This window comes from Scyliorhinus torazame, chromosome 3, assembly GCF_047496885.1.
Source record: "Scyliorhinus torazame isolate Kashiwa2021f chromosome 3, sScyTor2.1, whole genome shotgun sequence".
NCBI lineage: Eukaryota > Metazoa > Chordata > Chondrichthyes > Carcharhiniformes > Scyliorhinidae > Scyliorhinus > Scyliorhinus torazame.
Window position 1 is genome coordinate 282250594 of NC_092709.1, and position 27770 is coordinate 282278363.

Consider the following 27770-nt stretch of genomic DNA (forward strand, 5'->3'; position numbering starts at 1 on the left):
CTCAAACTCAGAACGTACGACTTTGACTTAGTGTACACGCCTGGCAAGGAGCTCATCATCGCTGATGCATTGTCCCGCTCCATCACATTGCCTAGTGAACCACTGGAAATCATCCGGCAGATTGAATCACAGGTGCAGCTGTGTGCTAGCACCCTCCCGGCGTCTGATGAGAAGGTGGTTCGAATCCGCGAGGAGACAGCCAAAGACCCCCTCTTGCACGTGTCATGCACCACCTCACCAATGGCTGGCAGAAAGGGCAGTGCCCTCAATTTTACAATGTAAAGGACGACCTGACGGTGATTGATGGTATCCTCCTCAAGCTGGACTGGATTGTCATTCCACTCAGTCTCCAGAGCTTGGTGCTCCGCCAAATCCATGAGGGACACCTGGGCATCGAGAAGTGTAGACGCAGAGCCAGGCAGGCTGTCTACTGGCCCCGTATTAGCCAGGACATCTCAAACATGGTCCTCAACTGTGCGCCTGTCAATGCTTTCAGCCAGTGCAGAGCAAGGAGACGCTCCAGCAGCATGAAATCGAGACCTCCCCGTGGTCCAAGGTTGGCATCGACTTCTTTCGTGTGAATGGTCATGACTACTTGTTGATTATTGACTATTTATCCAATTACCCTTAAGTCATGAAGCTCTCAGAACTCACATCTCAGACCGTCATCAAGGCCTGTAAGGTGACATTCTCCAGGCATGGTATCCCACTCACTGTCATGAGTGATAATGGCCCGTGCTCCACAGCCACGAGTGGTCTATGTTTGCCAAGTCATACCATTTCAAACATGCCACTTCCAGCCCACACTATCCGCAGTCCAATGGGAAGGTTGAAAAAGGGGGTGCACATTGTGAAACAGCTCATCTGCAAGGCAGATTCTGCTTCTGACATCTACCTCGCGCTGCATGCGTACAGGGCGATCCCACTGTCCACTAGCATATCGCCTGTTCAACTCCTGATGAACAGGGACCTGCGGACGACACTTCCAGGCATACACTTCCCAATCTGGATCACCTCCCGGTGCTGCAGAAGGTGCAGCAGCTCCAAAAGCAGCAAAAGCAGGGCTTTGATGCTCATGCCACCGATTTGCCTGTGTTATCCCCGGCAGACACCGTCAGGGTCAAGATACCGGGTGGTGGTTGGTCTGCTCCAGCTGTCGTCGTTCGACAGGCTGCGCCCCGCTCGTATGTTGTACGTTTGGCTGATGGTTCTGTTGTGCAATGAAACAGACGGGCACTGTGCAAAGTTGCCTGCTCGCAACCGCTTTCTTCACCGTTTCCGTCCGTTGTTTTGCCACCTCCTGATACCTCGAACTATGAGGCCACCAGTCAGGCTTCCATCCCACCTGTCAAGGCGCCGTCGTCCCCACCACTATCTCTCCAGCGGTCGGCAAGGGTCAGACGCAAGCCCCAGAGACTGGACTTATGAACATTTGTTTCGTTTGCTATGTTCTGTTTTCTCACATTAGACAGCTGTCTTCACATGTAAATACATTCACATATGCCACCGCTTGTAAATATGTTAATATATGCCACCACATGTAAGTACGTTCCCATATGCCAACAAAACATTAAAAAAAGGGGAGATGTCATTATATGCAGACATGCAGATAATGATATACAGACAGGCAGCTAATGAACACAGAGAACAGGACATGACCAATGAGCAGGCAGGACACTCAGGGGTGGTATTTCACTATAAAAGGCACGAGGCACTCACACTCCGCCTCTTTCCACTGATGAACATCTACAGAGTGAGTCAGGTGTTTTCGGCAGCATGGTGGCGCTGTGGTTAGCCTCACGGTGCCAAGGACCGGGTTTGATCCCGGATCCGGGTCACTGTCCATGTGGAGTTTGCGCATTCTCCCCGTGTCAGCGTGTATCTCATCCCCACAAACCAAAGATGTGCAGGATAGGTATATAGGCCACGTTAAACTGCCCCTTAATTGAAAAAAAATAATTGGGTACTTCAAATTTAAGAAAAAAATGCTCAGCCTGACGCGGACCCCAGCTCAGCTGAATGTAAAGAACAAAGAACAGTACAGCACAGGGACAGGCCCTTCGGCCTCCAAGCCTGCACCAGTCATGATGCCTGTCTAAATTAAAACCTTCTGCACTTTCCGGGGTCAGAATCATTCTATTCCCATCCTATTCATGTATTTGTCAAGATGCCTCTTAAGTATGCCTCTTAAATATGAGCCTCTTAAATATATCTTAAATAATACATGTCCTGAACTTACTATCAGCCATTCTAAGAACATCAAAGCCCTGCATATCCCATATCAAGTGCACCAGTGAATTAAGGATAAAAAGAGGAGATTTATTATTTTCACATCATCAATACAGACAAGCCAACATCATCATTCAGAATACTTAGTTCATCGAGGTTTGAGAAGTACCTGCAAACCCAGCCTAAGATTGCCTCGCATCATCCTTTACTTCCGAAAAGGTTACGGATGGAAAGTTGCAACAAAACACATTCTAAATTGGTAATATTTGTACTCCTTAATTGTAAACTTTTCTGGAAAATCCAATTATGGTTGAGGAGATCGGGTAGCAATGCTCAATAATTTTCTCTTCTGTGTTCTCTGCCTTAGCTATCCGGATGGCTTCGATGTGTAGCCTTGATCAGAGAACAACGAGTCTGTAAGCCAACAAAATTATTTTATTAAACACTACTAACTGGATTCGACATTTATCCCTAAGAAACAAACTGTTGATTGATTACACATAAACTATACTCACTATATTCATCTACATCTAACTCACAAACATAATAAACTACTCTCTTGCTCGCTCACTATCTTCAGTCCTTCTAACCAGCTCCTGCTCCTACCACCTACTCACTCCATCCTTCTATCCCACAAGGCTTTGCATCATCCCTTATATACTTCTGAGACTAGTTCCCTCTAGTGGCTCTCTGTGTACATTTTATTAACCCTTACTTTACTGGCATGTACAATAATACCATATCCTCCTGGAAGAATCATGACAATTTCTTAAAAAGGGAGGTGGTGGCATAAAGGGGACAGGGGATAGAGTTTTTCGAGGCGATCACAAAGATGATTGATGCAGGTAGGGCAGTGGATGTTGTCTATGTGGACTTCAGTAAGGCCTTTGACAAGAGGAGAGAAGGGAGGGAGGGAAGAGGGCAGGGAAAGAAGAGGGAAGGGTTTCAACACATCAATTGTTAATTGACAAGCTTAACATCCAAAAGCGAGGGCAGCACGGTGGCGCAGTGAGTAGCACTGCTGCCTCACGGCGCGAGGTCCCAGGTTCAAACCCTGTCTCTGGGTCACTGTTCGTGTGGAGTTTGCACATTCTCCCCGTGTTTGCGTGGGTTTTTCCCCCACAACCCAAAGGTGTGCAGGGTAGGTGGATTGGCCATACTAAATTGCCCCTTAATTGGAAAAAATGAATTTGGTACACTAAATTTAAAAATAAATAAATAAATAACATCCAAAAGCAGCCGCTGCTGAAGCGCAGTGTCCTAGCACGCATCTCCTATGACATCATTTTGGGATGTCCTTTGGCAGTATACTCTAGGGGTGGGTGATTGATTTGCTGCAATACCTGTCAGACAGATACTTCACTTTAGCCCAGTCATTTTCAAACCCAAGGTCACGACCCATGGGTGGGTCACGGGTGAGTGTTGGGATGGTCACGGGGCCATGCGTCGCGGCACTCTCGATCGTGGGAAGCAGTATCCAAAGGTGCGGCCGGCTTTTAAAAATGCCAGTCCCAATCAGCTTTCAGAATGCCGCTCGTTCCGCACATGCGTGCCCACTCAGCAGTGCACAGTCCCTGAGCCCAGTGGGTCAGAAAACCTCCTCCTGACGTCAGTGCTCTGGACCAGGAGCAGATTTTTTTTTTAAAAGGAGCGCCGGCAAGTCATGTGTTCAGGGCGCGAGAGAGATGCCTCCATTTTGCAGCTGCCAGCAGTGCTGGTGTGAACTCCAGGGCCTCTGGTGAACAACCAATGAAGAAGAAGCTGAAATCAGGAACAAAGCAGCATAAAGATGATTACTTGAGATATGGGTTATTAATTGTGCCACTGCAAATCAGGATGCAATGTTCATGTGTGTTATATGCAGGGAAATACTGGCAAATGAAAGATTAAAACCCTCAAGTCTTCAAAGGCATTTGAAGACTGAACAAGGCGAGTTCGAGGACAAACCTTTTGATTTTTTTCAACGGATACAGTGAGATCTTAAAATCATCAGCGGGATTCATTATCAGAAACATAACAATGAATAACAAAGCAAGTGAGATCGTGAGAACCAAGTGGGCTCACTTGAAAATTAAAGGTAAGTGAAAATGGTGGGTGGTGAAGTTTGGGCGGCATGGGTCGCAAAGGTCAGCTGGCCTGGGTCACAAAGGTTGGCTGATGGGATCCCGAAAGATGTCTGGATGGTAAAATTGGGTCCTGGGTAAAAAAGCTGAAAAACAATGATTAGCTTACAGGAGGATTGCATATACCAACTAAGACATTAAACGTTGCTAAAGCATTGAAGAAGCTTTATTACTGTCACAAGTAGGCTTACATTAACACTGCAATGAAGTTACTGTGAAAACCCCCTAGTCGCCACATTCCGACGCCTGTTCGGATACACAGAGGGAGAATTTATAATGTCCAATTCACCTAACAGCACGTCTTTCGGGACTTGTGGGAGGAAGCCGTAGCACCCGCACAGACTCGGCGAGAACGTGCAGACCCGCACAGACAGTGACCAAGCCGGGAATCGAACCTGGGACCCTGGCGCTGTGAAGCCTAGCACCATTTGAAGTCATTACTGAGGTTTGAACTACTCTTAAACAACACAGCTTAAAATACATTGCAAAATCCAAATGTACTTTAGCTCTGAATTAGCTGGGAGGACAGGTGTGCTAACGTTAGTGTCATTGAAGGAGTCAATAGCACCAGTATCAAGGCCATGATCATCTGAAACCAACTCTGCTGGGCCACCCATATGCTTAGGATGTCAGAGTCCTGACTGCCAAAGGAAATCTTATTCTCCCAGCTCAAGGAAGGATCCCAATCAAGAAGAGGATAAAATAAGCTCTTCAAAGGCTTACATCAATAAAAGGAACATAGACATCAATGTATGGGAGGCCTTTGTTCAGAAGAGACCTACTTGGAAGAATCTCCTAATTGAAGGGACAAAATTCTTCAAGAATACACGTCAGCAAGAGGAGGCCTGAGAAAGGAGACTGAGAAAGGCTTCTAAGAAAACCTAACATCCAAGGATCAATCTGTCATTTTGGAAACTCCTGCCAACTGAGTCCTTGAGGATTCGGCTCTATGGTCGGGCTCATCAGCCATGGAAGGACCCACAGAATCCGTGATCACCAAGCGGCAACATACCACAGCCAATCCACCTGGCTTGCACATCTTTGCACTGTGGGAGGAAACCGGAGCACCCGGAGGAACCCCATGCAGACACAGGGAGAAAATGCAAACTCCAGACAGGCAGTCACCAAGGCCGGAATTGAACCCGGGACCCCGGAGCTGTGACGCTTCAGTGCTAACCACTGTGTCGCCATGCCGTGCTATAAATGTTTATGAATTACTTTTATTGTAGTAATCTTTATTATTGTCACAAGTAGGCTTACATTAACACTGCAATGAAGTTACTGTGAAAATCCCTTAGTCGCCTCATTCCTGCACCTGTTCGGGTACACAGAGGGAGAATTCAGAATGTCCAATTCACCTAACAGCACGTCTTTCAGGAACTTCTGGGGGGACACCGGAGCACCCGGAGGAAACCCATGCATACACAGGGCAGCTCTGTGGCACAGTAGTTAGCAATGCTGCCTTACAGCCCCAGAAATCCGGGTTCAATTCTAGCCTTGGGTGTCTGCCTTTGTGCAGTTTGCATTTTCTCCCCATGTTTGCATGGGCTTCCTTCAAGTGCTCCAGTTTCTTCCCACATTCCAAAGATGTGCATGTTATGTGGATTGAGCCATGCTAAATTGCCCCTTAGTGTCCAAAGTTGTGTAGGTTAGGTGGATTGGCCATGCAAAATTGCTCCTTAGAAAGATAAACAGAATTTTAAAAACAAGTTCTGGTATTAAGAACAGAAACAACTTGCTGAGTAAAAATAAGGCAATGTCAATACAATAAATTCTTAAGTTAAGAAAGAGTAATGAATAAAAATGACCAGAGTGTGAGAGGATCAGAGTGTGTGCCAGGCTCACACCCACTCTCTGGATGCTCACACACTGACCCTCAACCACTCTCTGAGTATGCGTTGGGAGCTTGGCAGTGAGAGTGAGTGAGAAACCGAAGGCTCAGAGTGAGGCAGACATACACTCATTTTCTCAATCGCCCCCTACCCCATACACACACAACATGCTCACTCTCTGACTCACACACAAACACTCACTTACTCACTCACTCCTGCACACATAGACACAGACACTCTCTCACTCGCGCACACACGCTCACTCTCATTCCCCCACTCACATAGGCTTTATCCCTGATTCACACATGCACACTCATTCACTCTCTCATTCCTACACACATACACATGCTCATTCTCTCACTCCCACAGACACACTCACTCCCACACATATACGCACAAACAAATGAACACTCTTACTCCCACCACACCTGCACCCCCCACACACAAACTCACCCAATCTCTGACACCCACAAACATTCACACACTCTCACGCCTGTACATGCAGACATACTCACACTGACACACACACTCACTCTCTCACCTGATGAAGGAGCTACGCTCCAAAAGCTAGTGATTCCAAATAAACCTGTTGTACTTTAACTGGTGTTGTAAGACTTCTTACAGTGCCACCCCAGTTCAAGATGTGGAGATGCCGGCGTTGGACTGGGGTGAGCACAGTACGAAGTCTTACAACACCAGGTTAAAGTCCAACAGGTTTGTTTCGATGTCACTAGCTTTCGGAGCGCTGCTCCTTCCTCAGGTGAATGAAGAGGTCTGTTCCAGAAACACATATATAGACAAAATCAAAGATGCCAAACAATGCTAGGAATGCGACCATTAGCAGGTGATTAAATCCTTACAGATCCAGAGATGGGGTAACCCCAGGTTAAAGTGGTGTGAATTGTATCAAGCCAGGACAGTTGGTAGGATTTCGCAGGCCAGATGGTGGGGGATGAATGTAATGCGACATGAATCCCAGGTCCCGGTTGAGGCCGCACTCATGTGTGCGGAACTTGGCTATAAGTTTCTGCTCGGCGATTCTGCGTTGTCGCGGGTCCTGAAGGCCGCCTTGGAGAACGCTTACCCGGAGATCAGAGGCTGAATGCCCTTGACTGCTGAAGTGTTCCCCGACTGGAAGGGAACATTCCTGCCTGGTGATTGTTGCGCGATGTCCGTTCATTCGTTGTCGCAGCGTCTGCATGGTCTCGCCAATGTACCACGCTTCGGGACATCCTTTCCTGCAGCGTATGAGGTAGACAACATTGGCCGAGTCGCACGAGTATGTACCATGTACCTGGTGGGTGGTGTTCTCACGTGTAATAGTGGTATCCATGTCGATGATCTGGCACGTCTTGCAGAGATAGCCATGGTAGGGTTGTGTGGTGTCGTGGTCACTGTTCTGAAGACTGGGTAGTTTGCTGCAAACAATGGTTCGTTTGAGGTTGCGCGGTTGTTTGAATGCAACCTTTTATCGGATTCCCCTGATTAGTTTTATGGAAGAGGGTGGGAGGGTATTTTATGTGGAGCATAAGTCCCGGCATCAGCCATTTGAGCGCATGGCCTGTTTCTATATTGCAAATTCTGTGTGACCTTAAATCTGTGTGCTGTGGCTCTCAGCCCCTCAATCCCCCCCACCAGCGGAAACAGACTTCCCATTCTAGTCAATGAAAATCTCTCTTTACTTCCTCATCTCTGTTATTCTTCTCTGGCTGACTACCCTCCTCAGATGGTTGTAAAATATGACAATGAAGTGCAGTGGACCCCCTGGAGTACCCTGGTTAACATTTCAACCTCAACCAATGTTACTGGGCAAAGCTATTTATATTGTTGTTTATGGCAACTTGCTGTGCAGAGTCTGTCTGCAGTGTTCCCCACATTACAACAATGCCAGGATTGTACACCACATCCTGAGAATGGCCATAATATCAGCTGAGTTAGCAAGGTGTGCTTTGCCCATTGCCTTCCCACTACCACTGGCATTTTACCAGCTGTTGGGTAAGTGGTGGTTACCCCATCTGCCCTTAGGTCACTTCAGCCCCTTAAGTGGCCAGTTAAAGGCTATTTTAGAGACTCCCCGCTGCTGCTGGTATTTTACCACCTGGCAGGGCCACCCAGAAAATCTAGCAGGAGAGGAAGTGGGGTTCCTACCAATCAGACCCCCTGAGGCTCACAGCATTGCCACCTCCCCCCCCCAGCAGTGGCAAAGGCCACTCCCATTGGAAAAGCTAGCCTGCCCTCCTGATTGACACCTCCCTTGCTGTTTCCTGCTGGCCCCAGTGATCTCCAAATCCATTTGCCTGCATTCTGGGTGTCCTCGGTGGTGACTGATTTAGGAACTGCTGCACTCCCATCAGCTGGGAGTGGTGGCCGCTGCTGCAGCTCTCTGATTGGCCTGTATGTAGCTCCTGGGAGGGAGAGTTGAGGGCAGTGGGGGAAAACAAGGTATATCCTGCCCCAGAGGGATGGAAACAACTGCAGGCAATTAATTGCCAGAGGACTGCAAAATCTTCCAGGTACAGTGGAGGTAGACTTGCGCCTGACTTTCCATGCAAAATCCTGGCCGGTGAATGCACTTCAAAAGTACGTCACTGTCTGCAAAGTGACTTTGTGTTTCTCTGCGGTTGCGAAAAGCACTACATAAATACAAGCCTTTCTTTTCCATCTTCACCGTTATTTTGCATTGTTTAATGTAGGAATATGTTACCATTGAAGCACTCACCCACAATGTCTTTTATGTTATGATGGTCCATGAAGATTAATGCTTTTCGTTGTAAATAATGCTTTTAGTCTATTATGTCATGGTCATCATTTCTGCAAAGGAGGGCATTTTAATAATTTAAAAACCCATAAAAATTGTTGAACATTTTAAGAAGGAGATGGCCATAGTCTCAAAACCAACATTAATTTATAAGATCCGAAAACATTTTTGAAATAACTAATATTTTTGTGAAAGAATCATACTTTGATTTCTGGTGAAGTGAATTAATGTTTCCATATATAGGAAGTTAACATGTTAGTTTGTTTTATGACCTCATTTGGAAATTATTCAGTGACCTTGTTTGTTCTCCATTTGGGAAATTTGTCTCGATGAATGATTGATGCCACATTGGGTAGATAAATAATAAGCAGGAACTTTTAAGATATCCTCCAGCTCAAACTACAGCAAGAACTGACAGCAAGAACACCTACCTCGCCTTTTCTTTGGTCAGGGAGCACTACAATTGGATTTACCCCCCTCTCTTTGCAAGTTCTTTCGACCCGTCATGAAGCTGCCCTTATCCTAGCATTAGGTGGGCAATACATCTTTCAGAATTCTCATTCTTGGCTGCAAAGGAGGCCATCTATCTCCTTAATAATAGAGTTACCGATTACTGCCACATTTATATTCTGATCTCCCCCACCACCTCCCCATCATCACCTCCACCCAGCCTCCAAATCCAGATAGCCTTCTGAGCCATGGCATCTTGATTTGCACTGTGGCTAATCCCCAAAGTCTTTCTCCCTGTCCTCACAATGAATTAACTGTAGAGATTGGTCATGTGAAATGTCTGCAGGTTCTCTTCTCAAACTGTCCTCAACTCTAGCTACCCAGTGAGCTGCTCTTATAGTCTTCTCCATGAATTAAACATTTATTTTCAGTCCAGTGTCAATTTCTACTAATCCAGATGAAGGTAGCAAGGTGAAACCAAACGATGTATATGACCTTTTTTGAGCTCACAAAGCACTTTGGCTCTGTCAATCGCAAAGGTACCCTCCGCATATTTAGCTGCCCTCGGAAATTTGTCCTCATCCTTTGTCGACTCTGCAATGACATAAAAGCCATGATCCTTGATGTGATATGTGAGTTGGTTCAACGTTGACTGCAACTGGATGCAGTGAAACTAGAAACAGGCTTCCGACACAGGAGATGGTCCAACACTTTTATTGAACTTGCTGATTGCTGTACATAATCTGCTGTGGGTTGACACTCTAACTGATAACCTCCTACTGGCTTGACCAGACTAGCTCTCTACCTCACGGAGATGGTGCTCACTGGCTTGTGCACTCTAACTATCTCAGTAGCTGTGTCCTGTGAGAGAGGGAGAGTCTTAATGCCCTGTGGGCTTTATAGTGGTGGTGTCCTGTCTGGTGACTGGTTGTTCTGTGTCGCGTGTGTTCATTGGTTATCCTGTGTGTCAATCACTGCCTGTCTGCATCTCATTATATACATGAGTGGATATTATGACATCTCTCCTTTTTAAAATAAATTTTGGAACATGGCGGTATATACATGCATGACTATGTACAAGTGGTGAATGAATGACCATATGTACATGGGAAGGTGTCTATCGTGCAGATACAGAGCAAACTGAACAAAATTTACAAGATTTAAGTCTATAGATTCAGTCTTTGTGGCGTGCGATGAATTCTTGCCGATCCGCCTCAGAGGTGGAGGGGGGGATGATAGCACCTGGACAGGTGGGATTGCTGCCATTTCAGTGGCCTCGTGGACAGGCGGGATCGCTGCCAGATCGGTGGCCAAGTGGGGCGAGATGTCCTGAGGCGGCATGATGACATGCGGAGAAGTGCGGTCAGGTGGTGGGCAGGGAACTTTGTGCAGCGCCCTCCTGTTGCGCCGTAGAATGGAGCCATCAGCCAGTTGAACAATGAAAGACCTGGGGGCAGCCTGTCTGATGACAACAGCTGGGGCTGACCAGCCTCCCTCAGGCAGCTGGACGCGAACAACATCTTCTGGAGCCAGCGCAGGCAGATCCGTGGCATGAGCATCATACGGGATTTTCTGCTGGTGTCTGGATCGCTGCACTTTCTGCAGCACCGTGAGGTGGTCAAGGTCTGGAACATGGATGGCTGGAACAGTCGTCCTCAGGTTGCGGTTCATGAGCAGCTGCGCCGTAGACAAACCAGTCGGCAGAGGGGTTGCTGTGTATGCCAACAGCGCCAGGTTGAAATCCGAGGCTGAGTCCGCAGCCTTGCACAGCAACCGTTTGACAATATGGACCCCTTTTTCGGCCTTCCCGTTTGATTGCGGGTAATGGGGACTGGATGCGATATGCCTGAAGTGGTAGGATCGTGCAAAGTCGGACCACTCTTGGCTGTAGAAACATGGACTGTTATCACTCATTACTGTGAGTGGTATCCCGTGCCTGGCAAACGTCTCTTTGCAGGCTCTGGTGACTGACTTGGACGTGAGGTGCGACAGTTTCACCACTTCCAGGTAGCTGGAGAAGTAGTCGACCAAGAGCACATAATCACGCCCATTTGCGTGAAAGAGGTCTATCCCCACCTTGGACCACGGAGAAGTCATGATCCCGTGCTGTTGCAGTGTTTCCTTGGGCTGAGCTGGTTGAAACCTCTGGCATGTTGTGCAGTTCAGGACCGTGTTGGCAATGTCCTGGCTGATGCCAGGCCAGTAAACTGCCTGCCGAGCTCTGCGTCGACATTTCCCGACCCCAAGGTGACCCTCATGGATCTGTCTGAGCACCATAGCTTGCATGCTTTGTGGAATGACGATTCTATCTAGTTTAAGAAGGATCCCCTCAACAACCGTTAACTCATCCTTAACGTTGAAGAACTGGGGGCACTGCCCTTTTTGCCAACCATGGGCAAGGTGTTGCATCACATGCTGCAGCAGAGGATCTTTGGCAGTTTGTTTGCGTATTTGGACAACTCGTTCATCAGTGGCTGGGAGGTTGCTGGCACACAACTGTATCTGTGCCTCAATGTGGCGAATGAAGTTGCCCTGTTCACACGGCGTGGTGCTGGATCAGGATAGGGAATCCGCGGTGATCAGCTCCTTACCCGGTGTGTAGACGAGTTTGAAGTCACATCGGCGGAGATGAAGAAGTATTCGCTGCAGCCGAGGTGTCATGTGATTTAAATCCTTCTGGATTATGTGGACTAAAGGCCTGTGGTCTGTTTCCACCGTGAAGTTTGGCAGACCGTATACGTAGTCATAAAACTTGAATATTCCTGTCAGGAGTCCCAAGCACTCCTTTTCAATCTGGGCATACCGTTGTTCAGTCGGAGTCATGGCCCTGGATGCATATGCCACTGGTGCCCAGGATGAGGAGTCGTCTCGCTGTGACAATATTGAATTCTTTACCCGTAAGTCTGGCCTCTATAAAACTCGAGATGGATTTGTAGGCATAGTATTATTTATTTTTAACCAACTTGCAAGTTTGACTCGCTTCACAGAGACTCAGAACACACAAGCTGTGTCTTCTGAAACCCTAGGAACCAAGTGAGGTTGGAGACAAAGAGATCTCTGCAAATACATTCAAATGGCATCAAGTTTCACATACACGATTCCCATAGGTCATCTAATACCCCTCCTGACCTGGCCGTACATCCTGATTGGCTCACTTCGCATTCCTTAACCCTGGGCCTCTTGTTACCCAGCATCCTTTTCCCATCCTCCACCAGACATCCCTCCCCCTTCCTTGACATGCTTTCTGAAATCCTTTGTCTGTGAACTCACTATTAGACTGATCACATCCACATTACTGTAACTAATATTTGAACTAACTATTTTATATCACATTCGTTTGTTCAATTCCTCATTCCCTCCTTTTATCATTTCATGATAACCTATCTGTCCAACCCATAGCTATGGCCCTTCATCTAAGAAGATTTGTTGCTGCATTTCCAATTCCTGTTGCAGCACTCCGTCATCCGCCGCACCCTCGTGGATCCTAACAGCCAAGATTCTAGGGGCATCTATCCGTTCTAGTGCACCCCGCATTTTACCCACCACGCATTTAAGGATTGCCAGGCCCACAAAGATGCAGCCGAGTGCCACTGCTAAATACATGGCCATATTTATCAACCAGTCCTTCCAACCTCCGAATCCCCAGTTACCCCAAGAGCCAGGGTCCTGCGTTCCGTCCAGGTGATCCCGTATGCGATCCATAAATTTAGTGATGTTAGCGGTTAGGTCTTGAACTCCCATGATACACTTGCCCTGCACTATGGCGCATACCCCACCCTCACGGGCCAGAAGATAGTCAAGAGCATACTGGTTCTGCATGGCAAACAACCGCAGCTGAGGCAATTCCTTGGTTATTGCCCTGAGGGCTCCCAAGGTTTCGTTTCCCAGGATGGTAAGGCCACAAATAAAATAATTCCTATCGCTAACCGCCAAGGAACCCCCCACACCTCCCAGTGTCAAGACGCTCAGAATTCCCCATCCGACTGAGTGGCCCCGGTTGGGTGCGAGAACCTGAGGTTTTTTCCAGTTCTCGCAGAATTCGGCTGAGACTGCCCGGCGTGCTAACTGATTGTGCAGCATCCACGCCGAGGGGCAGGGGACTGCGGTAGGGACTAGAGTCCCGATAGCAATTTGGCGGGGAAATGGGGTTGACAAAACATTGGTCGCTGTGCCATTAAAAAATGTAGTATCCTTGCTCCGTGTAAAGGCTAGCATCACAATCAGTATATCGGTTGAGTAGGGAACCCCCAGTAGCCCAGTTTATCCAGCTTTGGAATGCTCATTCGGGCCTCCTAGCAATGCGGAAAGCCCTAGTCCCAACAGTGATATGAGAGACATTCGCCCAGCCACAAAGGAGCTGGAGGCCGGCGTTCAACGGAACGCAGTGGCCGGATGCCTGAGTGATATGACACTTCTTGTCCGTACAGGAACAGACATGTTATTTTCGTTTCCACCTCTACCAGCAAACAGCCGTACCCGTCACTGCTGAAACAATTCTCGTACGACCGGGTGTCTCTATTGGGAGTGAAGTGGGTAGGTATGTACGCTCGCCACCGTTGCAGCCTATCATACTGTGAGTGAGAATTATCCCGAGGAAGAGGAAGACAAATAGCCGGTGGTGCAGAACCCGGATCATAAGGAAGAGTGACTTGCAAGGGCGGTGGCTCGAAACGCTGACAATGAACCACCGTTTGGGGAGTGCCCCAAAGCAGTGAAACAGAAAATAACCTAGACACCGATGCGGGGTTTGGGTAGCAAACAACCCGTCCCTGGCCATACAAGTGGTGGTAGATCTGGTAGAAGAGATTCATACTACACAGGTTTCCCTCATTCTGGGTCCGAAATGAATTAAGTATATCGCCTGATAACCCACGTTCTAGTTGTACTCCCCTTCTCACACGCTCCGTCCTCTTTCTAGTCCCCCTCTCTCTCTCACAACCTCTTCCTACCCTCTCCGCACGGTCTGATTTTACCTTTATGGCACTAATCTTAACACATCCAAAATCAAATTTACATGCACTCCAAAAACAAGGCAATGTCCATGCAATGTTCCCTTCCCATCACCGGGACTGGTGCAATTGCTACATGAGTCCTGCATTGTCCGTTAATCTGATGACCTTCCACGAGTCGATACCCTGTCCTCTTATATGGGGCCACCGAAGAACGGCACCTCTGCATAAATGTAATGTCCTTGTAGTTTGGTTGGCATTACAGATGTAGATGATATTTCCCTTTTCCATGTCTGTTGCCGATGTCACTCCAAGCGAGGCGAGGTTGAAGATTACACAGGTGGTGCGTAGCCACCCCATCATGCTCCACACCTGTAAAACAGTGCTGGGGAAGGGAGGCAGGTTAATCTGTCCAAGAAAATGAGGCCCATTATCAGAACTCAACTGAGCTGGTATGCCGTACCGAGGAATGATTTCCCGCCTCAGAACTTTAACCACAGTAGCAGCTTTATTATCGGTAGTCGGATACGCCTCGACCCATCTGCTGAACACATCCACAATGACCAAAACATATTTATAACATTGACACCTTTCCAACTCAATGTAATCCATTTGGAGCGTCTCAAAGGGACCACTGGGCAACGGAGTTTGCCCCATACCACAAGGGATACCTTTGCCGGTGTTATATTGCTGACAAATCAAACACCGATTACTAATACTCTGGGCCAGCCCCTGAATTTTAGGGTGCCACCAAGTATCCAGCAACAAATCACTAGTCCCCCGGGCCCCACAATGAGTTGCAAAGTGTACACATTTGATGACCCATAAAGCCAGTACCTCAGACATACAAGTCAGATGTGCTGGCGCGGTCCATAAAGAAGATACAGGATCATATGTACAACCTAACCGTTTCCACATTTGTTTATCAATCTCAGGAGCGTGCTCCTGTAACCTTATGACGTCTTGGATGGTTGGCATTGGCTTGTCAGAGGCAGACCTATTTATAGCAGATCGTTTCGTCTGACTTAACAGTTTAGGCACCATCACTTGGTTTGCAGACGCGCCAGCGTCCAATTTAAATCGGATGCGACACTGGTTGACCGTGATGACAGCACACCACTCGTCGTCAGGATCCACACTCTGGACTGAAAGGCGGTTTGCAGGCGCGGTGGAGACCATCTCGCGTGTGGTGATGGTGCGCACCCGATATGAAGACTCGAGGCAGTCAGCATCGGGGTCCGTTGGGCTGTCGGGATCAGAATCCTGCATGCCTGGTTGTACGCAGCGGACACGTCTGTGCTGCAGCTGAGACCGCTGGCTGTTGCTCGGTGGAGCGGACCTGCAGAAGGCCACGTAATGCCCAGGCTTTCCACACTGTAGACATCGCCTTCCTTTGGCTGGACATTGCTGCTTTAAATGGGCGGAGCCACAATTAGGACGCATCATGGCGCGTTCTGTGCGCCATCGTGCATGCGCACTGCGGCCGGCCGACATTCGCACATACGCATTAGGGTCTTCGGCCTCATCATCCACCCGGTCGTGGCGCGCATGCGTAGGGACCTGGGAAAAGCGCGCAAAACGGCCACTCTCCTCGATGCTCAGGCCTTGCATTTTGCGATGGCCTGCACCCTTTCTGCCTCGTGGGAGGCCAGTTTTGACGTTTCTGCCGCCCTGATGCGGGAGTAATGATTTTTGGCATGCTCATGGACAACTCACGTTTTGATGGCGACAGAGAGGGTCAACTGTTTGATTTTGAGGAGCTGCTCCCGCAGGGAGTCGGACTGGACCCAAAAAACGATTTGATCCCGGATCATGGAATCAGCTGTCGAGTCACAATTACATGACTGCGCTAGAATGCGGAGATGGGTCAAGAAGGACTGAAAAGGTTCATCCTTACCCTGAAGCCTCTGTTGGAAGATATACAGTTCAAAGCTCTCATTCACCTCAATTTCGCAGTGGCTGTTGAATTTCAGCAGAACTGTCTTGAACTTTGTCTTGTCTTCGTCATCGGCAAATGTGAGCGAGTTATAGATGTGGATGGCTTGATCCCCCGCAGTCGACAGGAACAGTGCGATCTTTCTGGCCGTCAGGATGCGTTGACTGACCACTGCACCGTGGTACAGGAAGCCATTCAAGAGCGGGGAGCAAAAAGACAAGTGGTAGTTGTAGGGAATTCTATAATTAGGGGGATTGATGGCATCCTTTGTAAGCCAGATCGAGAGTCCCGCATGGTATGTTGCCTGCCCGGTGCCAGGGTGAGGGACATCTCTGATCGGCTTGAAAGGATTTTGGAGAGGGAGGGGGAGGATCCAGTTGTTGTGGTCCACGTTGGGACTAACAACATAGGTAAGACTAGGAAAGAGGACCTGTTTGGGGATTATCAAACACTAGGGACTAAATTAAAGAACAGGTCCTCCAGGGTTATAATCTCTGGATTACTACCCGAGCCACGTGCTAATTGGAATAGGGTTGAGAAAATTAGAGAAGTTAATACGTGGCTAAAGGAGTGGTGCGGGAAAGAGGGATTCCATTTCATGGGGCATTGGCATCAGTTCTGGGGCAGGAGGGACCTGTACCGTTGGGACGGTCTTCACCTGAACCATTCTGGGGCCAGTGTTCTAGCGAATAGGATAAATAGGTTGGTCACAAGGACTTTAAACTAGCAAGTTGGGGGGAAGGGAAATGTAAAGCTATGGACAGTATAATGGTTAATGGAGATCAAGGCAGCAGGTTACGTGACAGGTTATTATGTAGAGATATGGGTTCAAAGACAAGGAAAATTAGGAGAAAGGGTAAGAGGAAAAATAAATTGCGAAAAGTTACTGATCAAGGTGTTAGGATTCATAAAAAAGACATAAAAAACAGCATAAGTGTACTTTACCTGAATGCTCGTAGTATACAAAATAAGGTAAATGAGTTGATGGCACAAATCATCGTGAATGACTATGATTTAGTGGCCATTACTGAAACGTGGTTAAAAGATGGTCACGACTGGGAGTTAAATATCCAAGGGTATCAGACCATACGAAAGGATAGAATGGACGGTAAGGGCGGTGGTGTAGCTTTGTTGTTTAAGGATGGCATCTGGGCAATAGTAAGGGATGATATTGGTGCTATGGAGGACAAGGTTGAATCAATTTGGGTGGAAATCAGGAATAGTAAGGCGAAAAGGTCACTGATAGGAGTAGTCTATAGGCCACCAAATAGTAACAGGATGGTAGGGCAGGCAATAAGCAAAGAAATAACGGATGCATGTAGAAATGGTACAGCGGTTATCATGGGAGATTTTAATCTGCATATCGATTGGTTTAACCAGGTTGGTAAAGGCAGCCTTGAGGAGGAGTTTAGAGAATGTGCCCGGGATAATTTCCTGGAACAGTATGTAATGGAACCCACAAGGGAACAAGCGGTCCTAGATCTGGTCCTGTGTAATGAGGCAGGATTGACTAATGATCTCATAGTTCAGAATCCTCTTGGAAGGAGCGACCACAATATGGTGGAATTTAAAATACAGTTGGAGGATGACAAGGTAAAATCAAACGCTAGTGTTTTGTGCTTAAACAAAGGCGATGACAATGGGATGAGAGAAGAACTAGCTAAGGTAGACTGGGAGCAAAGACTTCATGATGAAGCAGTTGAGGAACAGTGGAGAACCTTCCGACCGATCTTTCACAGTGTTCAGAAAAGGTACATACCGACAAAAAAGAAAGACGGTGGAAAGGGGAAAAATCGACCGTGGATATCAAAGGAGGTGAGGGAGAGTATCAAATTGAAGGAAAAAACATACAAAGTGGCAAAAATTAGTGGGAGACTCGAGGACTGGGAAGTCTTTAGGGGACAACAGAAAGCTACTAAAAAAAGCCATAAAGAAGAGTAAGGTAGATTATGAAAGTAAACTGGCTCTGAACATAAAAGCAGATAGTAAAAGCTTCTACAAATATATAAGACAAAAAAGAGTGGCTAAGGTAAATATTGGTCCTTTGGAAGATGAGAAGGGAAATTTAATAATAGGAGACAGGGAAATGGCTGAGGAGCTGAACAGGTTTTTTGGGTCAGTCTTCACAGTGGAGCACACAAATAACATGTCAGTGACTGACGGAAATAAAGATATGATAGGTGAGGACCTTGAGATGATTGTAATCACTAAGGAGGCAGTATGGGGCAAGCTAATGGGGCTAAAGGTAGACAAGTCTCCTGGCCCTGATGGGATGCATCCCAGAGTGTTAAAAGAGATGGCTAGGGAAATTGTAAACGCACTAGTGATAATTTATCAAAATTCACTAGACTCTGGGGTGGTCCCAGAGGATTGGAAAGTAGCAAACGTGACAGCACTGTTTAAAAAAGGAGGTCGGCAGAAAGCGGGTAATTATAGGCCGGTAAGCTTAACTTCGGTTGTAGGGAAAATGCTGGAATCTATCACTAAGGAGGAAATAGCGGGGCACCTGGAGGGAAATTGTCCCATTGGGCAGACGCAGCATAGGTTCACAAAGGGTAGGTCGTGTCTGACTAATTTGGTAGAATTTTTTGAGGACGTTACCAGTGCAGTAGATAACGGGGAGCCAATGGATGTGGTATATCTGGATTTCCAGAAAGCTTTTGACAAGGTGCCACACAAAAGGTTGCTGCATAAACTAAAGATGCATGGCATTGAGGGTAAAGTGGTAACATGGGTAGAGGATTGGTTAACTAACAGAAAGCAGAGAGTGGGTTTAAATGGGTGTTTCTCTGGTTGGCAACCTGTAACTAGTGGGGTCCCTCAAGGATCAGTGTTGGGCCCGCAGTTGTTCACAATTTATATCGACGATTTGGAGTTGGGGACCAAGTGCAATGTGTCAAAGTTTGCAGACGACACTAAGATGAGTGGTAAAGCAAAAAGGGCAGAGGATACCGGAAGTCTGCAGAAGGATTTGAATAGGTTAGGTGAATGGGCTAGGGTCTGGCAGATGGAATTCACTGTTGCCAAGTGTGAGACTATCCATTTTGGGAGGAATAACAGCAGAATGGATTATTATTTAAACGGTAAGATGTTACAACATGCTGCTGTGCAGAGGGACCTGGGTGTGCTGGTGCACGAGTCGCAAAATGTTGGTGTGCAGGTGCAACTGGTGATTAAGAAGGCTAATCGAGTTTTGTCTTTCATTGCTAGAGGGATGGAGTTCAAGACTAGTGAGGTTATGCTGCAATTGTATAGGGTGTTGGTGAGGCCGCATATGGAGTATTGTGTTCAGTTTTGGTCTCCTTACCTGAGAAAGGACATATTGGCACTGGAGGGAGTGCAGAGGAGATTCACTAGGTTGATCCCAGAGTTGAGGGGATTAGATTATGACGAGAGGTTGAGTAGACTGGGACTGTACTCATTGCAGTTTAGAAGGATGCGGGGGGGATCTTATTGAAACATATAAAATTATGAAGGGAATAGATAGGATAGATGCGGGCAGGTTGTTTCCACTGGTCGGGGAAAGCAGAACTAGGGGGCATAGCCTCAAAATAAGGGGAGGTAGATTTAGGACGGAGTGTAGGAGGAACTTCTTCACCCAAAGGGTTGTGAATCTCTGGAATTCCTTGCCCAGTGAAGCAGTTGAGGCTCCTTCTTTAAACGTTTTTAAGAAAAAGATAGATGCCTTTCTAAAGAATAAAGGGATTCGGGGATATGGTGTACGGGCCGCAGAGTGGAGCTGAGTCCACAAAGATCAGCCATGATCTCATTAAATGGCGGAGCAGGCTCGAGGGGCCAGATGGCCTACTCCTGTTCCTAGTTCTTATGTTCTTATCTGATGCTGCCTCGAGGTCGGAGGCCTTGATGTACAGGAAGAATTTCTGTTTGAAGGCTTTCCAGTTGGCGCCGAGGTTGCCGGAGAATCGGGATTGCGGAGGAGGCTGAATCTTTTCCATGCCGCTGGATGGCTGCTTGCTGGTCATTGCAGATTCACTCGAGGTAGGTTCGTTAGAATTAATAGCTCCCTGGTACCATGGTATGTTATGTGAGTTGGTTCAACGTTGACTGCAACTGGATGCAATGAAACTAGAAACAGGCTTCTGACACAGGAGATGGTCCAACACTGTTTTATTGAACTTGCTGATTGCTGTACATAATCTGCTGTGGGCTGACACTCTATTAATCTAACTGATAACCTCCTACTGGCTTGACCAGTCTAGCTCTCTACCTCATGGAGATGGTACTCACTGGGTTGTGCACTCTAACTATCTCAGTAACTGTGCTCTGTGAGAGAGGGAGTTTTAATGCCCTGTGGGCTTTATAGTGGTGGTGTCCTGTCTGGTGATTGGTTGTTCTGTGTCGCGTGTGTTCATTGGTTATCCTGTGTGCCAATCACTGCCTGTCTGCATCTCATTATATACATGAGTGGATATTATGACAATCCTCACCAACAGATCATCCCAGGCCCTATATCAGGGTCAAACAGAGTTGTTTCATTGCACAAAGTGTGTTCTCCATGCAATACTGCAATACTACACCTCGCCTCCAGCACATTATCCACAGGAATGGAGATCATAGGCGTCATTCTCCGACCCCCCGCCGGGTCGGAGAATCGCCGGGGGCTGGCGTGAATCACGCCCCCGCTGGTTGCCGAAGTCTCCGGCACCGGAGATTCGGCGGGGGCGGGAATCGCGCCGCGCCGGTTGGCGGGCCCTCCCGCTCGATTCTCCGGCCCGGATGGGCCGAAGTCCCGCCGATAAATTGCCTGCCCCGCCGGCGTGGATTAAACCACCTTTTGAATGGCGGGACAAGGCGGCGTGGGCGGGCTCCGGGGTCCTGGGGGGGTGCGGGGCGATCTGGCCCCGGGGGGTGCCCCCACGGTGGCCTGGCCCGCGATCGGGGCCCACCGATCCGCGGGCGGGCCTGTGCCGTGGGGGCACTCTTTCCCTTACGCCTCCGCCACGGTCTCCACCATGGCGGAGGCGGAAGAGACTCCCTCCAATGCGCATGCGTGGGAAACTGTCAGCGGCCGCTGACGCTCCCGCGCATGCGCCGCCCGGGGATGTCATTTCCGCGCCAGCTGGCGGGGCAACAAAGGCCGTTTCCGCCAGCTGGCGGGGTGGAAATTCCTCAGGCGCCGGCCTAGCCCCTCAATGTTGGGGCTCGGCCCCCAAAGATGCGGAGCATTCCGCACCTTTGGGCCTGCGCGATGCCCGTCTGATTGGCGCCGTTTTGGGCACCAGTCGACGGACATCGCGCCGTTTCGGGAGAATTTCGCCCCATATACAGAACTGGCAGGAAATTGTTCAACTAATCAAAAACCAAACTCCATCGAAACTCAGTTATGGAGTTCCAGTATTTGGATGATGCTCATGTGCGCACTCGCTCAGAAACTGAGCTCTAGGTCATTGTCAGCTCCTTTTCCAAAGCATAATTGCCCAGAAAACTAAAATCTTCTTCCAACAAGCTGACACAGAAAAATACTTCTCCAGCATCAATTGAGATGAAAAATGATTTCTTGGAGAATGTGGACCATTTTCCATATCTTGGGAGCCTCCTTTCGATGAAGGTTGACATTGACAACAAAACTCAACATCACCTCCAATGTGTCATGCCAGCCTTTGACTGACTGAGAGACAGAATGTTTGAGGATCAGGATCTCCAATCTGACTCTCAGATCATAGTTCACTGTGCAGCACTGATTTCCATGCTCCTATATGCTTTGGAAAACCTACACCAGGCACCTCAAATCACTGGAGAAGTACCATCAGTGGTGCCTTCACATGATCCTCCAAATCTAGTGGCAGAAACAGCGGCCCAACAAACAGCATCCTCTCCGAAGCCAATATGCCCAGCATCAAGTGCTGGGCATCATTCAAAACCAGCTCTCTTGGGCAGAACAGCCCATTCATATGTCTGATGTCAGACTCCTAAAGCAACTGCTCTACACGAAACTCGATCACAACAGAAACTTCCAAGAGGACAATAGTAACGCTTTAAGGATGTCCACAAAGCATCCTGAAGATGTCAAACATTCCCACTGACTCATGGGAGACCATGGCTTGTCACTGACCAAACTGAAAAAGTTTATAGAGGAAGGCAGCGAACACATCAAGAGACTTCATTTGGGAACATGCTGAGATGAAGTTGAGTAATTGGAGAACAACAGAACCATCCAAACACCTCAAATATATTTTTAACCCTTCAAGCACCACCTACCAGACAATGTGACAGAGTCTGTAAATTGTGACTTGCCAACCACCTCAGAACCCATCGAACTAGAGTGGAAGCGAGTCCACTGCCTAAGAGAAGCATTGCATGGATACGCCGATTTGTTATTTGGGGCAAATTTTATGCCAGGGACATAGATTGGAAAATTAGATTTGATTTACCACAGAATTGTTACAGGACAGAAGGTGACCATTCAGCCCATCATGTCTGCACTGGCTCTCCAAACAAGCAGTCCACTTAGTGCCTTTACCCTGCCTTTTCCCAACAAGCTTACTTGTGCAAATATATACCCAGGTTCATCTGCTCCTGCACCCCCTTTAAAATTGTGCCCTTTATTTTGTTATTGTCTCTCCGTGTTCTTCCAACCAACCTGTCTGCCTTTGTTCACAATATTTCTAGGTTTTGTGTCATCCAAAGGTTTTGAAATTGTGCTCAATGCCTCTGATGATTTATTTTCTTGAATACAAAATTCCTGGGAACAGATGAGGGATTCTCCAGTATACATTCCAGATGGGGGAATCTCACCCCACAGGTGTGTGATTTCAGTGCAAACATTAAGTCGGGGATTACTGGAAGTTCCCGTTACTCTGCCCCAACAATGTATCTCAGTCACAACCCTCGAGATTTACTCCTTACTGCAGCTGTCATGTTAGCTATCACTGAGTGAGACTGGTAAATATTCGTTGACTTGTGCTTCGTTCCCATTCTCACTAGGAGCTGGGCTAAGACAAACCAGATAATTGCAATGAGGACCATTATTTTTATTTTTATTTTAAATTATCCAATTATTTTTTGTTCCAATTAAGGGGCAATTTATTGTGGCCAATCCACCTACCTGCACATCTTTTGGGTTGTGGGGTGAGATCCATGCAGACATGGGGAGAATGTGCAAACCCCACGCAGACAGTGACCTAGGGCTGGGATCGAACCTGGGATCTTGGTGCCGTGAGGCAGCAGTGCTAACCACTGTGCCACCGTGCCGCCTTTCAATGAGGACCATTATGAAGAGAGGATAAAAGAGGTCTGATGAAAACTCTTTGAGCTGAAATGTAAACTCTATCTTTTTCTCTCTCTCCACAGGTGCTGCCAGACCTCACAAAAACGTCCAGCAGTTTCTGATTGTATTTCATGATAGTCAAGGTTGGATTTGATTTATAATTTTTTTTAAAAATAATCTTTATTCTCACAAGTAGGCTTACATTGCAATGAAGTTACTGTGAAAATCCCCTAGTCAACACGTTCCGGCGTCTGTTCGGGTACACAGAGGGAGAATTTAGAATGTCCAATTCACCTAACAAGCACGTCTTTCGAGACCAGTGGGAGAATACCGGAGCACCCGGAGGAACCCACGCAGACACAGGGAGAACGTGCAGACTCCGCACAGACAGTTACCCAAGCCAGGAATCGAACCTGGGACCCTGGTGCTGTGAAGCCACAGTGCTAACCACTGTGCTACCATGCCACCCACACGGTAGGCATCATATCTCAGAAGGAAAAGGCTAAACTCTTTCAATATCCATGAATAATGTAATTCTGAAGGTCTAATTATAATGTATAAATTATTTATTCTCCCGTGATAAGCTGCCTCACAAATAATACAGCAAACTTTCCACCACATCATGATCTAACCTATTGATTATCCATTCCCTGAGGTTATTTTTGAGATCTTTGACCACGAAAGTGATCAGAATGTGGCACAATGCATTGGCTTTAGACAGTATAATCTGAGCCATGGTTAGACACACTCATTACGGGCGAAATTCTCCCGAAACGGCACGATGTCCGCCGACTGGCGCCCAAAACGGTGCCAATCAGACGGGCATCGCGCTGCCCCAAAGGTGCGGAATGCTCCGCATCTTTGGGGGCTGAGCCCCAACATTGAGGGGCTAGGCCGACGCCGGAGGAATTTCCGCCCCGCCAGCTGGCGGAAACGGCCTTTGTTGCCCCGCCAGCTGGCGCGGAAATAACATCTCGGGGCGGCGCATGCGCGGGAGCATCAGCGGCCGCTGACAGTTTCCCGTGCATGCGCAGTGGAGGGAGTCTCTTCCGCCTCCGCCATGGTGGAGACCGTGGCGGAGGCGTAAGGGAAAGAGTGCCCCCACGGCACATGCCCGCCCGCGGATCGGTGGGCCCCGATCGCGGGCCAGGCCACCGTGGGGGCACGCCCCGGGGTCAGATCGCCCCGCGCCCCCCCCCCAGGACCCCGGAGCCCGCCCACGCCGCCCTGTCCCGCCGTTCAAAAGGTGGTTTAATCCACGCCGGCGGGACAGGCTATTTATCGGCGGGACTTCGGTCCATCCGGGCCGGAGAATCCAGCGGGGGGGCCCGCTAACCGGCGTGTCCCGATTCCCGCCCCCGCCGAATATCCGGTGCCGGAGACTTCGGCAACCGGCGGGGGCGGGATTCACGGCGGCCAACGGCTATTCTCCGACCCGCTGGGGGGTCGAAGAATGACGCCCTACATGTTTTAATTCACAGTGAGCTTCTGATTGTGACCATTACAAACTTTGGGCCTGTACCAGAGACAAATTCCTTGGTCAGAGCTCTTGAATTAATACCACCAATTCCATTTGATATTTAGCGAACCTGCACAGCAACAAAGCTTCCATTTTGATTAAATACTGCAGCATTTTTAGTTCACCAAAATATGTCATGTTACACTCACTAATTCCATCTGTTCTGAAAAGAATCTGTCATATTACACTCAAAACATTGCCCACTCCACATATGCTGCCAAACGAACTGAATTTTTCTAGCACTTTCTGTTTTCAGATCCCCAGCATTGTATTTTCTTTTCTATTATTTCTTGAATTCCATCTGTCACTTCTTAGTCTATCGTCCAGATTTCATTTCAGATTTTCAGCAGCTGCATATTTTGTGCTTTACTGACTCTTATTTCCAGTCTTATATAAGATATGTTTAATATGTGCCCATCCACCATGTATAGGTGTATATACATGTATACTTATATTCGACAACTGCAATCATATAATTATAGAATATATACTTTCAATACAACGCAGCTACTTAATGTGGCCAAGCTGGTGCAGATGTCATTGGCTTCACAATGAGTGTATGCTGATGGAATTAAGTATACTCCAGGATCTCTGAGTTGGTGGCTTTATCCAGCCAAGTTATGCCGAGAATATTTCTGAGGCGGCGGAGGTGGAAACTGTTAAGCTTCTTCTCCAGCATATGTTGTCCAGTTTATCTCAACACTGCAGAAGAATGCATTGAGGATGCAGACTCACAAGAACAGAAGACGCCAGAAAAACTCAGCAGGTCTACCAGCATAGAATCATAGAATCATAGAATTTACAGTGCAGAAGGAGGCCATTCGGCCCATTGAGTCTGCACCAGCCCTTCAAAAGAGAACCCCTCTTAAGCCCACACCTCCATCCCATCCTCGTAACCCAGCACCCCACCTAACCCCTTTGGACACTAAGGGCAATTTAACATGGCCAATTCACCTACCCTGCACATCTTTGGACTGTGGGAGGAAACCAGAGCACTCGGAGGAAACGCACTCAGACACGGGAAGAACATGCAGACTCCACACAGACAATGACCCAAGCCGGGAATTGAACCTGGGAGCCTGGAGCTGTGAAGCAACAGTGCTAACCACTATGTTACCATGCCGCCCCAGCAGCATCTATTAGGAGAGAATCAGAGTTAGTGATTTGAGTCCATAGACTCTTCATCAGAACTGAAGGGAGGGAGAGTGTGTTAAAGGTGCAGAAACTGCAACAAAAAGTCGAAGCAATCAGATGTCAGGGGGAGGGGCTCGTAATGATTTCAGCATTAAGTGATAAGAGACATCTTTCCTCCATATATCCTATCGAACACCTTCATAATTTTAGTGAACTCTATGAGATCAGATCTCAGTCTTCTCTTTTCAAAATAAACAACACCCCCTCAGTATTTTTAAAAGTAGTAACTTTCAGTTCTCATAGAATCCTTGTTAGTCTTTCCTCCAGCTTCACTAATGCCTCAAGAGCATCTTTATAATGTTGAAGCCAGAATAATGTATATCAGCCAGAATTGTGCACAGTAACTAGCTGTATGAGCTAAAATGCTACATCATAATATCAATGGCATGCCTTACACTGCTTCTGGATGTAACAGAGTTGCCCTTACAATTACACACTGTATACAGCATCAAATTATGCCATTCAGTATAAAGTCAGCATTTATGCTCCACTCAAACTTCTTCCCATTCTTCCTCACCTTACTCTATCGGCATAATCTTCTATTCCCATCTCCTCCAAACCCTAAAGTGCAGGACAGCGGACGCTCACTAGATTGATCCCCGGGATGTGAGAGTTGAGGGTAGAACCATGGCACAGTGGTAAGCACTGCTGCCTTGCAGCGCCAGGGATCCAGGATCGATTCTGATCTTGGGTGACTGTGTGGAGTTTGCACATGCTCGCCGTGTCTGCGTGGATTTCCTTCGGGTACTCCGGTTTCCTCCCACAGTCCCAAGATGTGCCGGTTAGGTGGATTGGCTATGCTAAATTGCCCCTCAGTGTCTAAAAGGTTGGTTGGGGTTACTGGGTTACGGGCAGAGGGAGCAGGTGTGAGCCTTAGTAGGATGATCTTTCGGAGGGTCAGTGCAATCTCAATGGGCTGAATGGCCTCCTTCTTCACTGTAGGGATTCTCTGAGATTCCATGATGTTTGATGAGTGACTGAGTAAATTGGTCCTATATTGTCTGCAGTTTAGAGGAATGAGAAGTAATCTCATTCATTAAAGCATACAAGATTCTGAAGAGGTTTGACAGGGTACACAATGAGAGGTTGTTTGTCCTGGCTGGAGAATCCAGGACATGGGGGAACAACCTAAAGATCTGGGGCGAAATTCTCCGGTATCGGCGCGATGTCCGCCGACTGGCGCCCAAAACGGCGCAAATCAGTTGGGCATCGCGCCGCCCCAAACGTGCAGAATGCTCCGCATCTTGGGGGGCCGAGCCCCAACCTTAAGGGGCTAGGCCCGCACCGGACGAATTTCCGCCCCGCCAGCTGGCGGAAAAGGCCTTTGGTGCCCCGCCAGCTGGCGCGGAAATGACATCTCCGGGCGGCGCATGCGCGGGAGCGTTAGCGGCCGCTGACGGCATTCCCGAGCATCCAGTGGAGGGAGTCTCTTCCGCCTCCGCCATGGTGGAGACCATGGCGAAGGCGGAAGGAAAAGAGTGCCCCCACGGCACAGGCCCGCCCGCGGATCGGTGGGCCCCGATCGCGGGCCAGGCCACCGTGGGGCACCCCC

General features: G+C 48.1%; 1 long non-coding RNA gene across 1 annotated transcript in view; it reads right to left on the reverse strand.

Annotated features, from left to right (window-relative positions):
* Nucleotides 1-2298: 2298 nt before the first annotated feature.
* LOC140409146 (uncharacterized) overlaps nt 2299-27770 on the reverse strand; it is a 232469-nt gene continuing 206997 nt past the window's right edge. The window contains exon 3 of the long non-coding RNA XR_011940287.1: nt 2299-2643. This is a non-coding gene — a long non-coding RNA (uncharacterized lncRNA). The remainder of the gene's footprint in view (nt 2644-27770) is intronic.